Raw genomic sequence first — 18,092 nt, 5'->3', positions numbered from 1 at the left:
ATTTCTTAATCACTACAAATCTATGGAGGTTTTTAATTGTTAATCATCATCGTGTGTGAATCGATAGTAAAAAATTTCTATTCATAACTTCGTTTTACAATAACAATATTGCAGTTTTCTTATTTAATTTTTTTTCTCCAATTGAAATATATAAAAGAACGGCTGAAATTGCTTCTATAAAATTGAAGGACTGGGATTACATATAATTACAATGGCTACAAATTTAGTATAGCCATTGAATAGTCATCCTAAATAAATAAAGTAAAATAAAATAAAGCTAGCTAGTGTTCTTAATTCTTACTCGTTTATGTCATATGCCTATATAATAGCCACACCCTATGAAGCCATAAATCAATGAAGTATCGTATATAGTTCATCACCTCTTATAATTTATTTATTTTTACTTTTACCTCCTTGCACCAAATTAAAGAGTGATTGTATATTCATCAATATTTCTAATAAAATGAGCAACATAAAAGTGAAGAAATCAACCATGGTGCGTCCAGCTGAGGAGACACCAAAAGGTAGTCTTTGGCTATCAAAGTTAGACATGATCATACGCCAACCTTACTCACACTCTAATATTCTTTACCTCTATTCTCCCAATAATACAACATCTTCTTCTAAATTTTTTGATACCAATTGTTTCGGGTGAAAACAATGAGACCTTGCCGAAGGTCCGCTGAAATGGAGAAGGCTGGATTCGGTCCAAGTTATGTTGGGCCGAAGATTTCCTGCACAGTAAACACACGTAAACTAGCCTCGGGGGTGTTGCCGAGGAAGGCCCCTCCGATGCTAAAGTCAGTACAATGTGTAAGAAGAAGACACTATGCAAGAGAGTTTGTTGCTTGAGGCTTTTATGGAATATATCCGAATATATGAATGAACCAGAATATGAATATATGAATCAGAATATGAATATCCCCCTTTAAATGTATCAATATGATGGCTTTTATACCTCATCATACATGGAGAGGTTGGGCCTTAGCCCAATTGGCTTGCTTTGTGGGCTGACCTTTGACTTTGGCACAATTGGAGAGTTGAACCTTGACCTTGGGCTTTTAATTGGATCATTTAGTGCTTAGGCCCAATTGGACTAAATTGGACCCAAACAACTTGCCCCCCAGACCCGATTTGGAAGGATGACGGGTCGGGTTTGATTTAATTCAGAAAAGGAGGGAAGTAAATGAGTTAATTAATCCAAAAAATTGAATTTAAACCGTAATTAATGAGATAACAACGGTTAATGATTGTGGAAGTTGGACGGATAATGGGCAGTTTAATCACAAGATCATGTGCTTAACGGTTACTTAGTGGAGTATTTAAGAGAAATTAAAACGCAGACTCCTCGTATCCCGTACCTGGAGATATAAACAGAGGCGCGTCATCTCTCCTCACTTATTCACCAACACAAACCCAGAATTCTCGAGAGAGAAACCAAGAACCCGCATCAAAACTTCGCAAATTCCCCGAGCATTAAGCTTAGAAACTGAGACTTGCCACTACGAACTCGTAAATCGGCAACTTTCGCTTCAGATTAAGGTAAATTCCTTTGATTTCAGTTTATTTTTCTTCGAATTCGAATTCCTTCCCCTTTTCTTTCGACCTTTTTTCTTCGAAATAATCAATGGCAAGAGGAGTTAGAGGTAGAGCCCGTGCTCCAAGAAGAGCAAGGCCGATTCCCGATCCTAGGAACAGGATTGGGACCTGGAATGGACAAAGGCCGGAGTCTGACCCTGCTGAAGGGATTAGGGCGACTCCCCTTTCCTCGGCTCCTCCTCAGAGAACGGAGGAGCCGAGCGCTTCTGGGCGGGATGATGAAGTTCCCGCTGTCCTTTGGGATATCCTCCCCGGGTTTTCAGAATGGGAGAATGCCGAAGTTGCTTCGGCCATGATAAAGAACCGCCCCTACTCATGGTGGGTGGAGAATGCCGATCAATATCGATTTGCCGAGCAAATTGAGTTGCATTACGGCATTTTTGAAGCTGATGGGTACTGGTGCCGAATGCCCTCGGCATCCGATAGAATCCATCGTCCACCCCCGGGGTATGTGGGGGTGTACACGAGACAGCTTCAGTACGGGCTGAGGTTCCCTTTGGACGTATTCGTCCGAGACTTGCTGATCCATTACAACATCTCTCTATGTCAGTTAACTCCCACCAGCATCCGAAGGGTGATGACATACTTATGGGTCTGCAAGTTCTTCAAGTATGTGCCGAACCTGCACTGCTTCAAAAAGCTCCATCGGCTAGTGCCAAATATTCAAAGTGGGCACGGAAGCCATGGTTCTGGGTGGTACCGGATTGAGTCCCGGCCCCAATACCTAACCATGTGGCCAAACGACTCTTCAGACAAGGACTGGAGAGGTCAATGGATTTGGGTTAGGGCACCCACAGATCCGGGCCACCCTTGCGTCTTCAGCGCTCCCCGGTACCTCGCTGAGCCTGATCCCGAAGTGGGAAGTCTAGGTCCCCCCGCAGATAACGGGGCGGATCCGAACCTGGATCAGCAACATATCTTCGGCAAGCTGCCGAACCGGGGGGGCAGTGGCCGAATGCAGCATATCCCGGAGACTTGGCTCCCCGATACGCATTACGTTTTCCAAGAGAACATGCTAGCAGCTGTTGGCCTCAGCCGAAAGTTTAAGGATGGTAAGCTTCTTCGGCTGGGGCCGAGGCTTTTTAACTCTCTTTTTCTTCTCTCGCTTCGCTTTTTTATGTTGTGCCAACCTATCTGAGCTAACCTTTCCCCTTTCCTTTTTTCAGAGCGGGACGAGACCAACGTTGGCATTAACTACGCTCGTCTTGGTGTCAACCGAGAACGAGTTGTAACTGAACGGGCCCCGTCTATCACTGAGCCGAGGCATAGGGAAGTTCATCTAGACTCTTCCCACTTCCAAATTGAGGCTGTTGCTCTGTATCAGAGGCAGAAGCCTTGGTGGAAGAAGAGAGACCCCTGGTTTCAGCTGCTGGACGAAGAAGCTGAAGCTGCCCGCACAGCCGAAGAGGTTGCACGGGTTCTCGAAGCTTGCGAAGGAGGAGAAGGGTCCTCCAGAGCTGCTGAAGCCGAAGCTGCAGCTAGAGCAGCTGAAGAAAACGAGGCTTTGCTGAAGACCTCGGTGAGCTTTCAGACTTAACTTTTTCTTTTTTCTTTTCTTCTTTTTTTTTTTTACTCACATTCTTCCTCCCCCTGTCTGTTACAGTCTGAAGAGAGTAACAGACATAGAGAAGGGAAAGCTCCAGTTCGTCCCAAAGACCAAATACAAGGAGAGTCTTCAGACTCAGATATGGACGAGCAGCCCCTTCTGAAAAGGCGCCGAAGGATGGCCATCATCGGCCCTCATGACTTTCAGCGGAGGCCGATGACCATCGGCGTATCAATAAGGGAACCCGAGGAAGGCAACGGATCGCCGAGGGTTCCCCAGCCACCACCCCAATCACCTCAAAAGACCCCTCCGCCACCTCCTGAGATGGAGGTGGATCAGAGAACTCCCGAATCTAAGGGAGGGGTCCAAGAAGAAATTAAGAAGAGTGCTGCTGAGCACGAAAACAAGGATGCCGTGATGTCCAGTGCTGAGGGCTTCACGGCAGACATCGCAAGAGAGGTTGAGGCTTTCGTCCTCACCCCTGAAGAAGAGGAGGTCATAGTAATTGACTCCTCTGAGAAGGATGATGCTGAGCCATCCAAAGCTAATCAAGCTCCATCGTCATCCTTCCCTTCTTTCCAGACTCTGCAATCTGGAGAAATGGGTTTCTCGGCCCCCCGAATTCCAATCCCAGACCACATCTGGGACCTCATATGGGGTCAGAACCGAGAAGGAGCTGCAGCCTACTTCGGCGATTTTGCTGGCATGTCCGAAGTAGATAGGGCAAGGATCTGGTCGCTGAAGGCCACTGCTGGGATGGGCGAATCCAGCAGATCAGTTCCTGACCCAGCCAGGTCTAACCAACTGCTGATGATGCAGGTAATTTTCCTTGTCTTCATTTCCTCTGAAATTCAGCTCTATATATTTTTTTATTTTTTATTTATTTATTATTTATTTTTTGTCTTCCTGTTTTCAGTTCGTGCACAATCAGACTCTCACTGTAGAGCTGATAGATACCCTACAAGATAGGGTAGACGCTGCTGTGCACGACAAGAAGGTGGCTGAAGAGGAATTAAAGCTTGCTAAGCTGAAGCAAGCAGCAGCTGAAGAGAAGCAGCAGAAGGGTGAGGAGTATGAGAAAAGAGCTGCTGAAGCCCTCAAAACCTTCTGCGACGCTATGGAGAAGGAAGTTTTTCCCCCACTGGTGGAAGGGGAAAAATTCCTCCAGGAGCATATGGGAGTGGACGTCTCCAAATTCAAGGCTGCTGTTGAGAGCCGAATTCAGGAAGGAGCTGCTGCACAAGCTGAAGTGCAGCAACGTCTAGAGGCTCTTGAAGCCAGCCGAATGGCTGCTGAAGAGCTGCTCCAGGCCAAAGATGTCCAACTCTCAGAGGCTGCTGCTGCTGTCGAAGCCCAAAGAGCTAAACTCCATGAGGCTGAGGATCAACTGATGACCCAGAAAGTCGAAGTGGCCCAAGCTCAGACAAAGGCTTCCCGAGTTCAGCAGGAGCTGAATAAGCTGAAAGGTTCATCCTCCAAGCTCGCTGATGAGCTGAAGAAATCCAAGGAAGACTTGGAGGAGACCCAGAAGAAGCTGGCTGATGCTGAGGCTTTACTCAAAGTCCGTGTCTATACCCAAGAGGAATATGAGATGGGTTTCAGAAACGGGTTCCGAGTATGCCGAAGAGTCTGCCTTCATGCTAAACCGAAGCTGGACTGGTCTAAATGTGCTGAGTGGGTCCAGAATCCCGAAGACCCTCATATGAAGTATGCAACTCCAGCCGAAGCTGAAATCCTTAAGGCTGAGGAAGCCGAAGAGGAAGCTGAGAGAATGGAGTTGGAAGCTGAACAGAGGGAAAGGGAGGCTCGGCAGAGTGCAAAGCCCGCTTCTTCTGCTGCTGGGGCTGAGGCCACCATGGGGCTCAACGCTGATCAGTCTGATCCTCAGGCTGAAGCATAGGAACTCGGGCAGTCGTCTTCAGAATCTTGCGGTTCATCATGTGCTTAACTTTAGACTTGCCGCTTTCTGAATTTTTTGCCTTGTTTTTTGCTTCAGCTTGCCTTGTCGTACAACAGTTTATTTTTTTTGCTTATGTACGTATTTCGGCAGCTGTTATTTTCCGCTTGTGGGCGGCTGCCGATACTGTTAAATTGAACTTGTAGCTCAATTTTTGAGCATGAATTATATATCTGATGTTCTTTTCTTCAGTTGCTTTGTTTTTGAATGCTTTACTGTTTCTGTTTCTTCAATTCTGCCGTACATACTTGCACTGAGAGTGCTTCTTGCCCCCCAGGAATTGAAGTATGACTTCAGCGGAATAAGCAATTTCTTCACTTCTTCAAAATGGGTATCCGAAACACAGGGCCAACTGAAGGCAATGCTTCTGGGATACAAGTCTTACTGAAGATTGACTTCATCTGAAAGTTGGATATCCGAAACACAGGGCCAACTGAAGGCAATGCTTTGGATATTAGCTTTCTGGGATACAAGGCTCAGTTAAGGCAATATCCCAGAATTGTCCATGGACTAATGTCTTTGGAGAACAAGTCTTACTGAAGTTTGACTTCAGCTGAAAGACCAGTGTTCTTTAAAAAGACGCATATCCGAAACACAGGGCCAACTTAAGGCAATGTTTCGGATAATGGCTCTCTGGGATACAAGGCTCAGTTAAGGCAATATCCCAGAATGGTCCATGGACTAACCTCTTTGGAACAAGTCTTACTGAAGTTTGACTTCAGCTGAAAGACCAGTGTTCTTTTTTAAAAAGACGAGTTTTGTCAGCAATCTGAAACCCAGTTACCCGAAGGCGAAGGTTTCAGACGAGGCTGATATAAAAATTTTCAACTGTTGCTGTTATCCTTGATTTTCTTTCTATCTTTGAAAAATGGATACCCGAAACACAGGGCCAACTTAAGGCAATGTTTCGGATAATGGCTCTCTGGGATACAAGGCTTAGTTAAGGCAATATCCCAGAATTGTCCATGGACTCATGTCTTTGGAGAACAAGTCTTACTGAAGTTTGACTTCAGCTGAAAGACCAGTGTTCTTTAAAAAGACGAGTTTTGTCAGCAATCTGAAACCCAGTTACCCGAAGGCGAAGGTTTCAGACGAGGCTGAATAAAAAACCCTTAAAGAGTAGATAGAACAAAGAAAATTTTGAAAGGATAAAAAGTTGTAGACATTTATATAAATGGCGGCTCCAAGGCCTTTCATTAGTTCAAAATGTACTTACAAAGATTGTTCTGCCCCGAAGGGTTTACACATGGTATTTTTTCAGTACACCAGCGTTCCAGTGATTTTTCAACTCAGTTCCATCCAACTTCCGAAGTCGGTATGTCCCTGGCTGAAGCTCATCATAAATTTCATAAGGTCCTTCCCATGTAGCAGAGAGTTTCCCATGGATTCGGCCTTTCTGAACTGCAGCAGCATTCCGAAGGACAAGGTCTCCAATTTTGAGAGGCCTTGCATGGACCCTTCGGTTATAAAATTTGCTGATTCTCTGCTTATAGGCGGCCATTCTATCTCGGGCTGAGTCTCTTACTTCGTCGAGGAAATCGAGAGATTCCCTCATCAGTCGCTCATTCTCAGCCGAGAAGTGGTGCACTCGAAGGCTCTCAGAGCCAATTTCCACTGGAAGGACGGCTTCGGCACCATACACCAGTTCAAAAGGCGAGTGGCCCGTTGCCTCTTTTTCAGTTGTCCGAAGGGACCAAAGGGTTCCAGGGAGCTCCTCTAGCCATTTGGACTTTTGATCTTCCACCCTCTTCTTGAGGGCATTAAAGATTTGTTTATTTGCAGCCTCGGCTTGTCCGTTACTTTGCGGGTGGCATACCGCTGAATATGCCAGTCTGATGCCGAACTGATCTGTATACCGCTTCAGCGGTAAGTTATCAAATTGCCTCCCATGATCGAAGACAAATACTCTCGGGATGCCAAAGCGAGTGATAATATTCTGCCAGATAAATTTTCTGACAGTTTGCTCTGTAATGTTCGAGGCTGCTTCGGCCTCGATCCATTTACTGAAGTAGTCGACACCAACTATCAGCCATTTTTTCTGGTACACAGCCTCTGGAAACGGTCCCAGTATATCCAGTCCCCATTGGGCAAACGGGAGTGGATTAAGGATCGGCTGAAGATCCCTTGCTGGCTGATGGATAACTGGAGCATATTTTTGACATTTTTCGCATTTCCGAACCAGCTCCTTAGCATCTGCGATCATGGTGGGCCAGTAATATCCAGCCCTCAATGCCTTGTGGGCTAAGGTTCTTCCCCCAATGTGGTTCCCACAGATGCCGAGGTGAATCTCCCGTAGGATATAATCTGCATCTGTTGGCCCCACGCATCTCAGCAATGGGGCTGAGAAGGACTTTTTCAGAAGTTCCCCCCTGAAGACAATGAACCTAGAACTGGTTCTCTTCATCTTGGAGGCCGAAGCTTTATCTTCGGGAGTTTCTCCCCGAAGCTTGAAAGCTAGGATGGGGTCCATCCAACTAGGCTCTGGGTCAGCGCAGCACACTTCAGGTGCTTCGTCGACACTTCTCTCTCGACGCACTTCTACATATACAGACCTGTTCAGCTCGGTAAAAGATGAACTAGCAAGTTTGGAGAGTGCATCGGCTTGAGTATTCTGACCCCTTGGGATCAGCTGAACCTCAAAAGTTTTCAGCTCTGCAATGACTGATTTGATCTTGGCAAGATAAGCTATCATGGAGGGCTCTTTGGCCTCGTAGCTGCCACTGATCTGATATGCAACTAGCTGAGAGTCTGTTTTTAAGCAGACATGATCGGCTTCCAAGGAGATGCACAATTTTAGGCCGGCGATTGCTGCCTCATACTCGGCTTCATTGTTCGAGGCCTTAAAAGAAAACTTTAGTGCATACTCAAAGGATTTGCCTTCGGGAGAAGTTATCACTACTCCTGCCCCCGAACCGTTTTCGGTGGAAGACCCATCCGTAAACACGGTCCAGACTTTCTTTTCACTGTCTAGCGCTTCTTGGTATGAGCATTCGGCCAAGAAATCCGCTAGGGCTTGAGCCTTAATGGCAGCCCTCGGACGGTAGCTGATGCTGAATTCGGTGAGCTCAAAAGCCCACTTGGCTAGCCTACCAGATTTTTCAACCTTGCCGAGAACTTTTTCCAACGGCTGATCAGTTAAGACCACTATCTGATGGCAATCAAAATAGGGCCTCAGCTTCCGAGCAGCTACTACTACCGCGAAAGCAACTTTCTCGAGTAGAGGGTAGCGAGTCTCGGTATCCGTTAGTGTATGACTGACGAAGTAGATCGGTTGCTGACTCTTACTCTCTTCCTTCAGCAATACTGCGCTGATGATGGCCGGGCTAACGGCCACATATAGGTATAAAGTTTCTCCTTCAGCAGGGCTAGCCAGCGTTGGGAGTCGAGCCATATGCTCCCGAAGCTGTTTAAAGGCGTCTTTTTGCTCTTCCTCCCAAACGAGCTCTTTTGTTTTCGGGAGTTTTAGGGCTTTGAAGAAAGGTAACCCCTTATCCGAAGCTCTGGAAATGAACCTCGAGAGGGCTGCCATTCTTCCGGTGAGCCGCTGAACATCCCGCTTCGTTTTCGGCTCAGGAAGGTCGAGCGCCGCTTTGACTTTAGAGGGATTGGCATCAATCCCCCTTTTGCTGACCATGAACCCCAGGAATTTCCCTGACTTCACGCCGAAGACACACTTCTTCGGATTCAGCTTCATCTGATGCTTTCTCAAGGTGGCGAAAGTTTCAGCCAGGTCCTTTACATGGTCCTCTAGTTTTTTGCTTTTGACGATCGAATCGTCAACATAGACTTCCATGTTTCGGCCCTTTTGATCGGCGAAAACTTGATCCACCAGCCTTTGATAGGTTGCCCCGCATTTTTCAATCCGAAGGGCATCATTTTGTAATTGTACACCCCAGCGTTCGTGACGAATGCTGTCTTGGCTCGATCGTCGGGGTGCATAAAGATCTGATGATACCCCGAGAATGCGTCCATGAAGCTAAGCAAGGCATGGCCACTTGTCGAATCGACTAGCTGATCGATTCTCGGCAAGGGATAGAAATCCTTTGGACAAGCCTTATTTAGGTCCGTGAAGTCAACGCACATCCTCCAGGTACCATTGGGCTTCTGAACCATCACCACATTTGCCAGCCATTCTGGATATTGGCAAGGTTCAATGAATCCTGCCTCCAATAATTTTTTGACCTCGGCTGCGATGTCTCGGTTCTTATTGGCGGAGTAATTCCGCTTCTTTTGCTTAACTGGTCGACACGTCGGGTCAACATTAAGCTTATGGGAGATGAGGTCTGAACTTATCCCGGGCATATCAGCTGCCGAGAAAGCAAACACATCTCTGTTATCCCGAAGGAGCTGAATAAGTTCGCAACGGGTGTTCGGATCAAGATCCATCCCGATTGTTACACATTTCTCAGCGTCTCCTTCGGCCAACTCAACTGTTTCAGTCTGTTGGTCCATGTCCATTGCTGATGGATTGGACTCTTCATAATCTGGCCTGCTGCCAATGTCAGCAGGTGTCCCAGTCTTTTTGTTCTTCGGCTGGCTCTCTGAGTCTTGCGGCTCAGCTGAGGAGCTAGCCTTTTCCCTTTCGGGCCCTTTACCTCTGGGTACAGATCCTTGGGCCGAAGCACTTAGGCCTTTCGGCTTTTTTGTGCTTGGCTCTCTTTCTTTTTCTTTCTCCTCCTCATCCTTGTCGTCATCTGGGCGACTACTGGATGGCTTGAGGTAGTTGCACCTTCGGGCGTCCTTTTGGTTGCCCTGTATCCTTTCGGGGAAGCCGGCGTCTGAGACGTAAATCATCAGCTGATGATAAGTTGAGACGACCCCTTGGATCTCGTGAATTATGGGTCTCCCCAAAATCACGTTGTACACTGAAGGAGCGTCGATGACCAAAAATTCAATCATGACGTTCCGGGCTGCCTCATCGCAACCGATGGTGACAGGAAGTGTCACCTTCCCATCTGGATAAGTTGAAGCCCCATTGAACCCGGATACCGGATAGGGTACTGGCGTAAGGTGCTTGGGCTTCAGCTTAATTTGATTGTAGGCCTTTCGGAACAGAATGTTTGCTCCACTGCCACCGTCAACAAGGACCTTACTGACGTCGTGGTTGGCCACCGTGGCGATGATCACCATCGGATCCTCGTGAGGGAACGTAATCCCCCGGCAGTCGGCGGCTGTGAACGTCATGTTTGGCACCGGCGACTGGGGAGATTGAATGTCAGCGTTGTTCACCTGGTGAGTCAAAGCTCTAAGGTGGCGCTTGTGCTCCCTCCGAGAGTATATTCCTCCCGAGATAACATTGATCGGAGGGAATTTCCCCTCCGGCTTTTTACTGTTTTTCCGGGGAAAATCAAGGTCCTGTCGAGGGTCCTTTGCTGACCTCTCGGATTCTTTTTTCTCGCGGTGATCCGCGATGTATTTTTTCAAGTATCCCTTCCGGACCATGTCCTCTATCTGGTCCTTCAGTTGGATACACTCCTCAGTGTTGTGGCCCGAAGACTCGTGGAACTCACACCACTGATTTTTATTTTTTCGCTGATACCACTCTGGAAGTGGTCTCGGCTTTCGGTAACTCTGCTCCTCCTTCGTCACACTGTAAATTTTGGCGCGTGGAAGAGAGAGCGGAGTGTAGGACTCGTATCTGCCTGTGTATGAGGCAAATCTTTCCTTCTTTGGGTCGTTGGCCAAAGATTGCTCCGGGGCCTTTGACTTTCCCTTTGCCTTATGGCCTTGGCCTTCAGACAAGGGTATTTGCCTCTGTTTCCCTCCCCCGGATTGAGGTTGGGTTTTCGCTTTGTTCCATTCTTCGGCTCGGATGAACTTATCCGAAGCACTAAGAGCTTCCTCCAAAGTCTGCGGGGTATGCATGACCATGAAGTCTAGGAACTTTCCTGGCTGAAGGCCATTCTGCATTGCGAAAACGGCTAGCCCCTGGTCCAGCTGGGAGACGCTTGATGACTCGTTACTGAAACGGGTCAGGTAGTCTCGGAGGCTTTCGGTTTCCCCCTGTTGCAGACTCATGAGCTCTGCGGTAGTCTTCTCTCGGCGGTTTGCCGTGGAAAACTTGCTCCTGAACTTGGAGGACAGATCATCCCACCCTGTTACGGAGCCTTGCCTTACTCCCTTGGAGATCCACGCTTGCGCGACCCCCTTGAGAGTGGTTGGGAAATATTTGCACCAAGTCGCCTCGGATCTGGGGCAAAGATGCATATGAGTCTCATACGAGGCCACGTGGTCCTTCGGATCCGTGATCCCGTCATATGTGATGTGCGAAGGGATTTTAACTGTGGGTACGCGCTCTTCCATTATCCATTGCTCGAATGGTGAACTAGCGGGTAGCATAACGGCCTTGCCCTTGTTCCTGGCCGAAGGGACCGCGCTCCGCCCTCTTAGAGAGGTAGGAGTGGTTTTCGTCCCTGGCTGGGAAGTCTGGGCCTCGGCTGCAGGGAACGAGAGGCGACTACGCACGCTCGGTTCCTGGCCGCCGAGTCGGTCAAGGACGCTTCTGCGAACAGTCTCAAGTTCTCGGTGAGTAGATTCTGGCCGAGAAGCTGAGCTGCTGCTCTTATGCGCTTCTGGTCTTGAGGATGAGGATCCTTTTAAAAATTGAGGGTTCTTTTTCCTCTGTTTTTCATTTTTCCAAGAATCCTCCTCCCACTCTTCCAGTTCCCGGAAGGAAGGAAGCTTCCCACCATCATGGTCTAACTTCCTCCGCAGATGTCGGGTATGTGGAGGAGTTCGATCACGAGGTGGTGGCATATTTTGTGCCCTCATCGCCTCCATGAGTACTGCCAGCGCTCTTGCCACCTCTTCCGAGCTGGGCCCCGTCAAAGGGGTCCTCGGCCGAGTGTGGGAATGAGGGCGCGCAGCCGATGGTTGGCTTTGGGACACTGAATATGTCCTATGATCGGACTGACCCCTGCTAGACCGAGAGTGGCCCGGCCTATATTGAGAGTCATGAATTACGGGAGATAGGGAATCCTCCTTGTATGATCCTCCCTCCGAGCCGGCACCCTTGGGAGAGTTCCGGTCCGGCGAGGGCGATGGTGTAGGGGTTTTAGGCTTTTCGCCCGCTCCTTGACGGAGGCTTTTGCTCTTGCGGTTCTTAGCCATTGCTGCTAAGATCCTTGCAAGATGATCTTGGTTAGGAATTTGGCTTAAAGATTTTTGAAATTCTTCCCCACAGACGGCGCCAAATTGTTTCGGGTGAAAACAATGGGACCTTGCCGAAGGTCCGCTGAAATGGAGAAGGCTGGATTCGGTCCAAGTTATGTTGGGCCGAAGATTTCCTGCACAGTAAACACACGTAAACTAGCCTCGGGGGTGTTGCCGAGGAAGGCCCCTCCGATGCTAAAGTCAGTACAATGTGTAAGAAGAAGACACTATGCAAGAGAGTTTGTTGCTTGAGGCTTTTATGGAATATATCCGAATATATGAATGAACCAGAATATGAATATATGAATCAGAATATGAATATCCCCCTTTAAATGTATCAATATGATGGCTTTTATACCTCATCATACATGGAGAGGTTGGGCCTTAGCCCAATTGGCTTGCTTTGTGGGCTGACCTTTGACTTTGGCACAATTGGAGAGTTGAACCTTGACCTTGGGCTTTTAATTGGATCATTTAGTGCTTAGGCCCAATTGGACTAAATTGGACCCAAACACCAATATTTTGGAGGAGGCTCTTAGTAAAGTCTTAGTGCCATTCTATCCAATAGCGGGTAGGTTAAAATTTAACGATGAGAATGGAAGGTATGAGATCGATTGCAATGCCAAGGGGGCCTTGTTTATCGAGGCAGAATCAACTCAAGCTCTTGCCGATTTTGGTGACTACTTGAGGCCGGATTCTCAACTCAGGGAGGTGGTATTCCCTACATGCGACTACTCAGTAGGGCTCTCATCGTTCCCTCTACTAATGCTGCAACTCACCCGCTTCAAATGCGGGAGTGTATGCATTGGCTTCGCACCACATCACCATGTCGGCGATGGATCTACCCACTTTCCATTTTTCAATACATGGGCAAGATTAGCTAGGGGGTTAGATCTCAATATTCATCCCGTTCATGATAGGGCTACTTACGTTGCTCCTCGTGACCCGCCCCAAGTTAAGTTTCGACACTTGGAGTATGAGCCGCCCTTACCACCCTTAACCCCGACGGATTTTTCAGATTATCAAGCTCGTTTTTACTATTGTCTAATAATGCGCACACACGCACACATCAATATATATACGAAGTATGAAAGCTTTAAGATTAAACACAATATAGCTTTTCAGTTGAAATTAAATTACAAAACCATAAGATGTTAGGCATTAAAATGAATTTAAGGAAACCACGGGGTTTCATAATAGAATATGTCAAACCTTAAGGTAAGCTCATGTTTTTTCTTTTCTATAATCAACTAATCAGCCCTTTAAATGATACTCTAACCATTTCAGAATGATATGCACAATTTGAGTTAGCACCTAATGCCTAATTTAACCATTATTGATATATGAATAAATTATGTTAATACTCCACTCCTCTCAGGGCCGTCCCAACTATTATGGAGTGAAAATTAGATAATACACCCGGGTGCACCATGTTCATGGTGCATCCGGGTAAACAAAAAAGGCGGAAAGAACATATAATGTTTGATAAAGAACATACCTATGTTTGACAAAGAACATACCTTTAATATGTTCTTTGAGTGTGATCAGTGTGTTCTTTGAGTAAAATTATATGTTCTTTACATTATAACTTATGTTATTTAACATATGTTGATAAACATATATTTTTTTTGGGGTTTAACAATACAAAGTATGTTCTTTGAATTTGGCGTGTATGTTCTTTAAGGTCGTAATGACGTCCAAATTCTATTTTTATTATCATATGTCATATTTAAATTACTTTTATTATCATATATTCTTTGAGTTTGATTAGTGTGTTATTTAGGTATTAACTATATGTACTTTACAATATAAATTATGTTCTTTTAACATATGTTATTTTGAAATTTGATATTGAAATCTTAAATTATTTTTAATTGAAAATAATATTAGAGTAAAAAAAAAACTAAATTATTATGGGAAGTTGAATTTTTTTTTGGAGAGATAGAAAACTATTTTTTGGGGAAATGATATTTTTGGTAAGGATTTTTTAAGAGTTGATCAATATTGGCATGACTCGCTTCCCGACCCGATCCGGCCCGAAATAGGGTGGGTTTAGGCAAACCTAAAAATGCATTTTTAGTTAAAACTCGAACCGGGTTCGAAAAAAGCCCAAAACCCGCTACTTTTCTACGGGTTTGGGCACGAGAAATTATGATATGGCCCGGCTCTACTCGATTTTTTATCACCTCTAAATTTTTTCTGTTAATAATGTGTAATTTTTCAGAAAATTTTATTAAGTTTTTATCTCGTTCTTTTTATTATATCTTTATGTTCTTCGGTAATGCATGTTTTTGTCAAATGCAAACATGTTCTTTGTCAAATACAAGTATGTTCTTTATGAAACACAAGATGTTCTTTCCGCCTTTTTTTTTATTTATCCGGGTGTATGATGAGCATTGTACACCCGTGTGTATAAACCACGGATTATTATGGAGGCCCTGTGCAATTGAGATACATTTGGAGCCCCCCTCTTTTTTTTTTTTAAGTAACGTATAATAATATTGCATTTTTTTTATTAAATGCTCTGCTATGATTTATTTGTTGAAGAGGTTTAAAATAAAGAAATATATGTAATTTTTGTAATACTATTGAAGATATTAAAATATGTTGAAAAGCAAAAATAAAAATAAGTTATTAAAGTATTTATGGGTTATTGTAAAGAGGAGAGAGAATGGTAATATTTTCTAAAAATGAAACTGAATCAAGGGACCATTATTGGGGATAAAAAATATAAATATTGTTAGAATCTTCCAAAATATAGGAATGGAATTAAAAAAAAAAAGGACTAAAATGAAAAGTAAAGCACAGACGAAGTATTTGAAAATCGAAAGAATATCCAAACCTTTAAATTATAAAATTTAAATTAAAATTAAGAAAAGTTTAAAAAAATTAAAAAAAAAAATAAAAACTGAAAAAAAAAGTACATAAGCAAGGCTCAAACCGCGTATCTACAAGACTTAGTATCACCATCCTCACCACTAAGCCACAACAATAACACTAGAAATTTGTACAACAATTTTGTATATAATTGTAAACTTTGAGGCCCCAAGCGATTTTGGGCCCTGTGCGGTTGCGAATGCCGCACACCCTAAGGGCTGGCCCTGCCACTCCTAACGTGTTTAATGAAACGTTTTGACATTTTGCACTATTTGTCTTATTCACTTTGAATAATATTTCTGATTTATATATATATATATATAAGACTAAATATAGTCACGTTATAAATATTATAATCGTCTCAATGATTAGCCATACCCGGTCAATTCCCTAGATAAACAAAATTTGTTTATCTGGGGTATAATTGTCTTTTCATGTACTAGTGGAGGGGTATATGCGTCTTTTCATATACTAGTTAAGGGGTACATGTGTAATTTCCTCACCAAACAGTAAAAGCAAAAGGCAAACAGTAATTGGACAGCTCACCAAAAGTACTGAATAAATGACCTTGCTTTTTAATATATTTACAAAAATGCCATCAGATTAACAAATATTTATTTATCTGGCAGATTAACTTGTATTTTCCCCTTATTAATATTCAATTGTTATAATTTTATTTGACTAATATTTGTGATTTATATATATACAAGACTAAATATATATAGTCATAATCGTCTTAATAAATAGCTTATTAATATTATAATTTTAACTTATTGATTATAAAGATATTTTCAATTAAAGTTTTATATGAGATACGTAGAAAGAGGAAACTTTTTTACTGTATTTACTTAAACGCGAAAGGATACTAATTAAACAATATATTAATTGATAACTTTTGTATAAAAAAGTGACGTATATCATTTTCTATTAGGTGAGTTGGTGCCAACAACGGAGTGTATCTTCAAGCTTACTAAAGATCAAATGAACACAATATCTACTAGCAACGTCACAAATAGTGGATGATTATAAGCTGAGTACATTTGAGGTGCAAGCTGGGCATGTGTGGCGCACTGCATGCATGGCACGTGGATTAACCGATTATCAAATTGTCAAACTATACATACCAGTTGATGGACGGTCAAGATTACAAAAGTATATGAAGTTACCACAAGGGTATTGTGGTAATCTCCTATTTCACGCAGCTTGTGTAGAAAAGGCAAGAGATGTCACACGTAAACCATTGTGGTATGCTGCAAGTAAAATTCATGAGGCACTTAAAAAATTGAACAATGTTGAATATTTGAGATCAGCCATTGATTTTGTGGAATCACATCCTGATCTAACGGCTATTGCTCGTCGGCCACAACATGCTATGTGTCCAAACCTCGCAATAAATTCATGGGCTAAGTTGCCTATTAATGAAGCTGATTTTGGATTGGGTGCACCTGAATTTACGGGCACTAATAGAATCAAATATGAGGGGCAAACTTACATTACACCAAGCTCAAATGGGGATGGTAGTTTTTTAGTGGCCATTAAGCTTTTCAACTCTCATATAACACTTTTCAAAGAGTATTTCTATAACTTTTATGCCGGGTGTGCTCGTTACTAAAGCTAGTTATTGGGTAGGGTAGCCCAATGATATTAGGATCAGGGTCAAGCTTAATGAGCTCTTAATGGATAGGACCCTTATTGGGTAGGGTCAATATAAGGTTTTTTTTCAATTTAATTGATAAAGAAAACGCTCCTTTCGTTTTTTTTTTTTAAAATGTATCACTTTGATTTTTGCACTATTCACATACAATAGTAGACTTGTTTTTTTCACCTCTATAAAATAAATAAATGTTATTATATAATATATCATTAGATTCGTCATAAATAAATGTTTTTTTATTTTAATTGATATTTAAGTAGGCCCGTCCATTATCAACCCTCTATTGACTCGCGATCCGTATTGGTTTGACCCGATATTGACCCCATAAAATGTGACCCTCTTTGACCCGACCCACACCGACCTTGACTCGACCTGCCCAATAACCAAATCTACTCGTTATTAATTGTCTGGTAACAATAATGTTATTTAAGTTCAATGTTGATAACAAATTTGATAGCCATATTTTGATAGATATACTAGTATATGTTATTGTGAAAGTTAGTGAGTCTGTATCGCCTCGTAATTTTGAACCACTATTTTATGGGTATTTTAACCTATTAAACCTAATTTCTAATTCATGTCTCAATTTCTAAATTAAGTAATTTCAAGCTTTTAAACCTTAATTATAATATCTTGACGAAACAATTGAAAGTTATTATTTAAAAGGTTGAAGGTTTTTTTTTATTTGAGTTCTAATATTTCAATTGGAAAATTATAAAAAATAATCCCAACTTTCATCAATTTTGGTACAATAATCCAAACTTTAGATTATTCTGGAATAATCCGAACTTTGGGGGGTCTTCTTTTTCTGCACTCTTAATGATCGGTTACCTGTTGAGAAGGTTAAATTTTTTTTAATGTTTTTGAAAAGCCACGTGTCAGCACATGATTAATCCAAAATCAAAATAAAAAAAACTTTGAAAATTAAAAAAAAAAAACATAAACCCTCGAAAATGCCGGAGGGTGGGGGAAGGGGAGGGGAATTTTACGGGGTGGGGGAAGGGAGGGGGGAAGGTTTCGTGGGTGGGGGAAGGAAGGGGGAGGTGTTTCGACGGGTGAGAGTGGTGGTCAGGGGGTGGGGGCGGTTTCCCGGCTGGGTGGGGGATGTTTTCGGGTGGGGGCTGGTGGAAGGGTTGGGGGAGGCTGGTGGAGGGGGTGGTTTGGGTGGGGGGCTGGTGGTTTTGAGGGAGGAAATTTATTATTTTTTTCGTTTCTAATTTTTAATTTATTTTATATATATTTTAATTTATTTTATTTTGGACCAATGACAAGCTGACACATTTCATGGTAACCTTTTATTAAAGGTT

The 18,092-nt window shown here is 43.6% G+C and overlaps 1 pseudogene; it reads left to right on the top strand.

Moving 5' to 3' along the window:
• The first annotated feature begins 463 nt into the window (after positions 1-463).
• On the top strand, positions 464-16,914 carry LOC110694593 (annotated as a pseudogene).
• Positions 16,915-18,092: the final 1,178 nt, after the last annotated feature.

This window comes from Chenopodium quinoa, unplaced genomic scaffold (genome assembly GCF_001683475.1).
Source record: "Chenopodium quinoa cultivar QQ74 unplaced genomic scaffold, ASM168347v1, whole genome shotgun sequence".
Taxonomy (NCBI): domain Eukaryota; kingdom Viridiplantae; phylum Streptophyta; class Magnoliopsida; order Caryophyllales; family Amaranthaceae; genus Chenopodium; species Chenopodium quinoa.
Note: the sequence above shows the minus strand (reverse complement) of the source record. Positions and strands in the feature narration are given on the sequence as shown.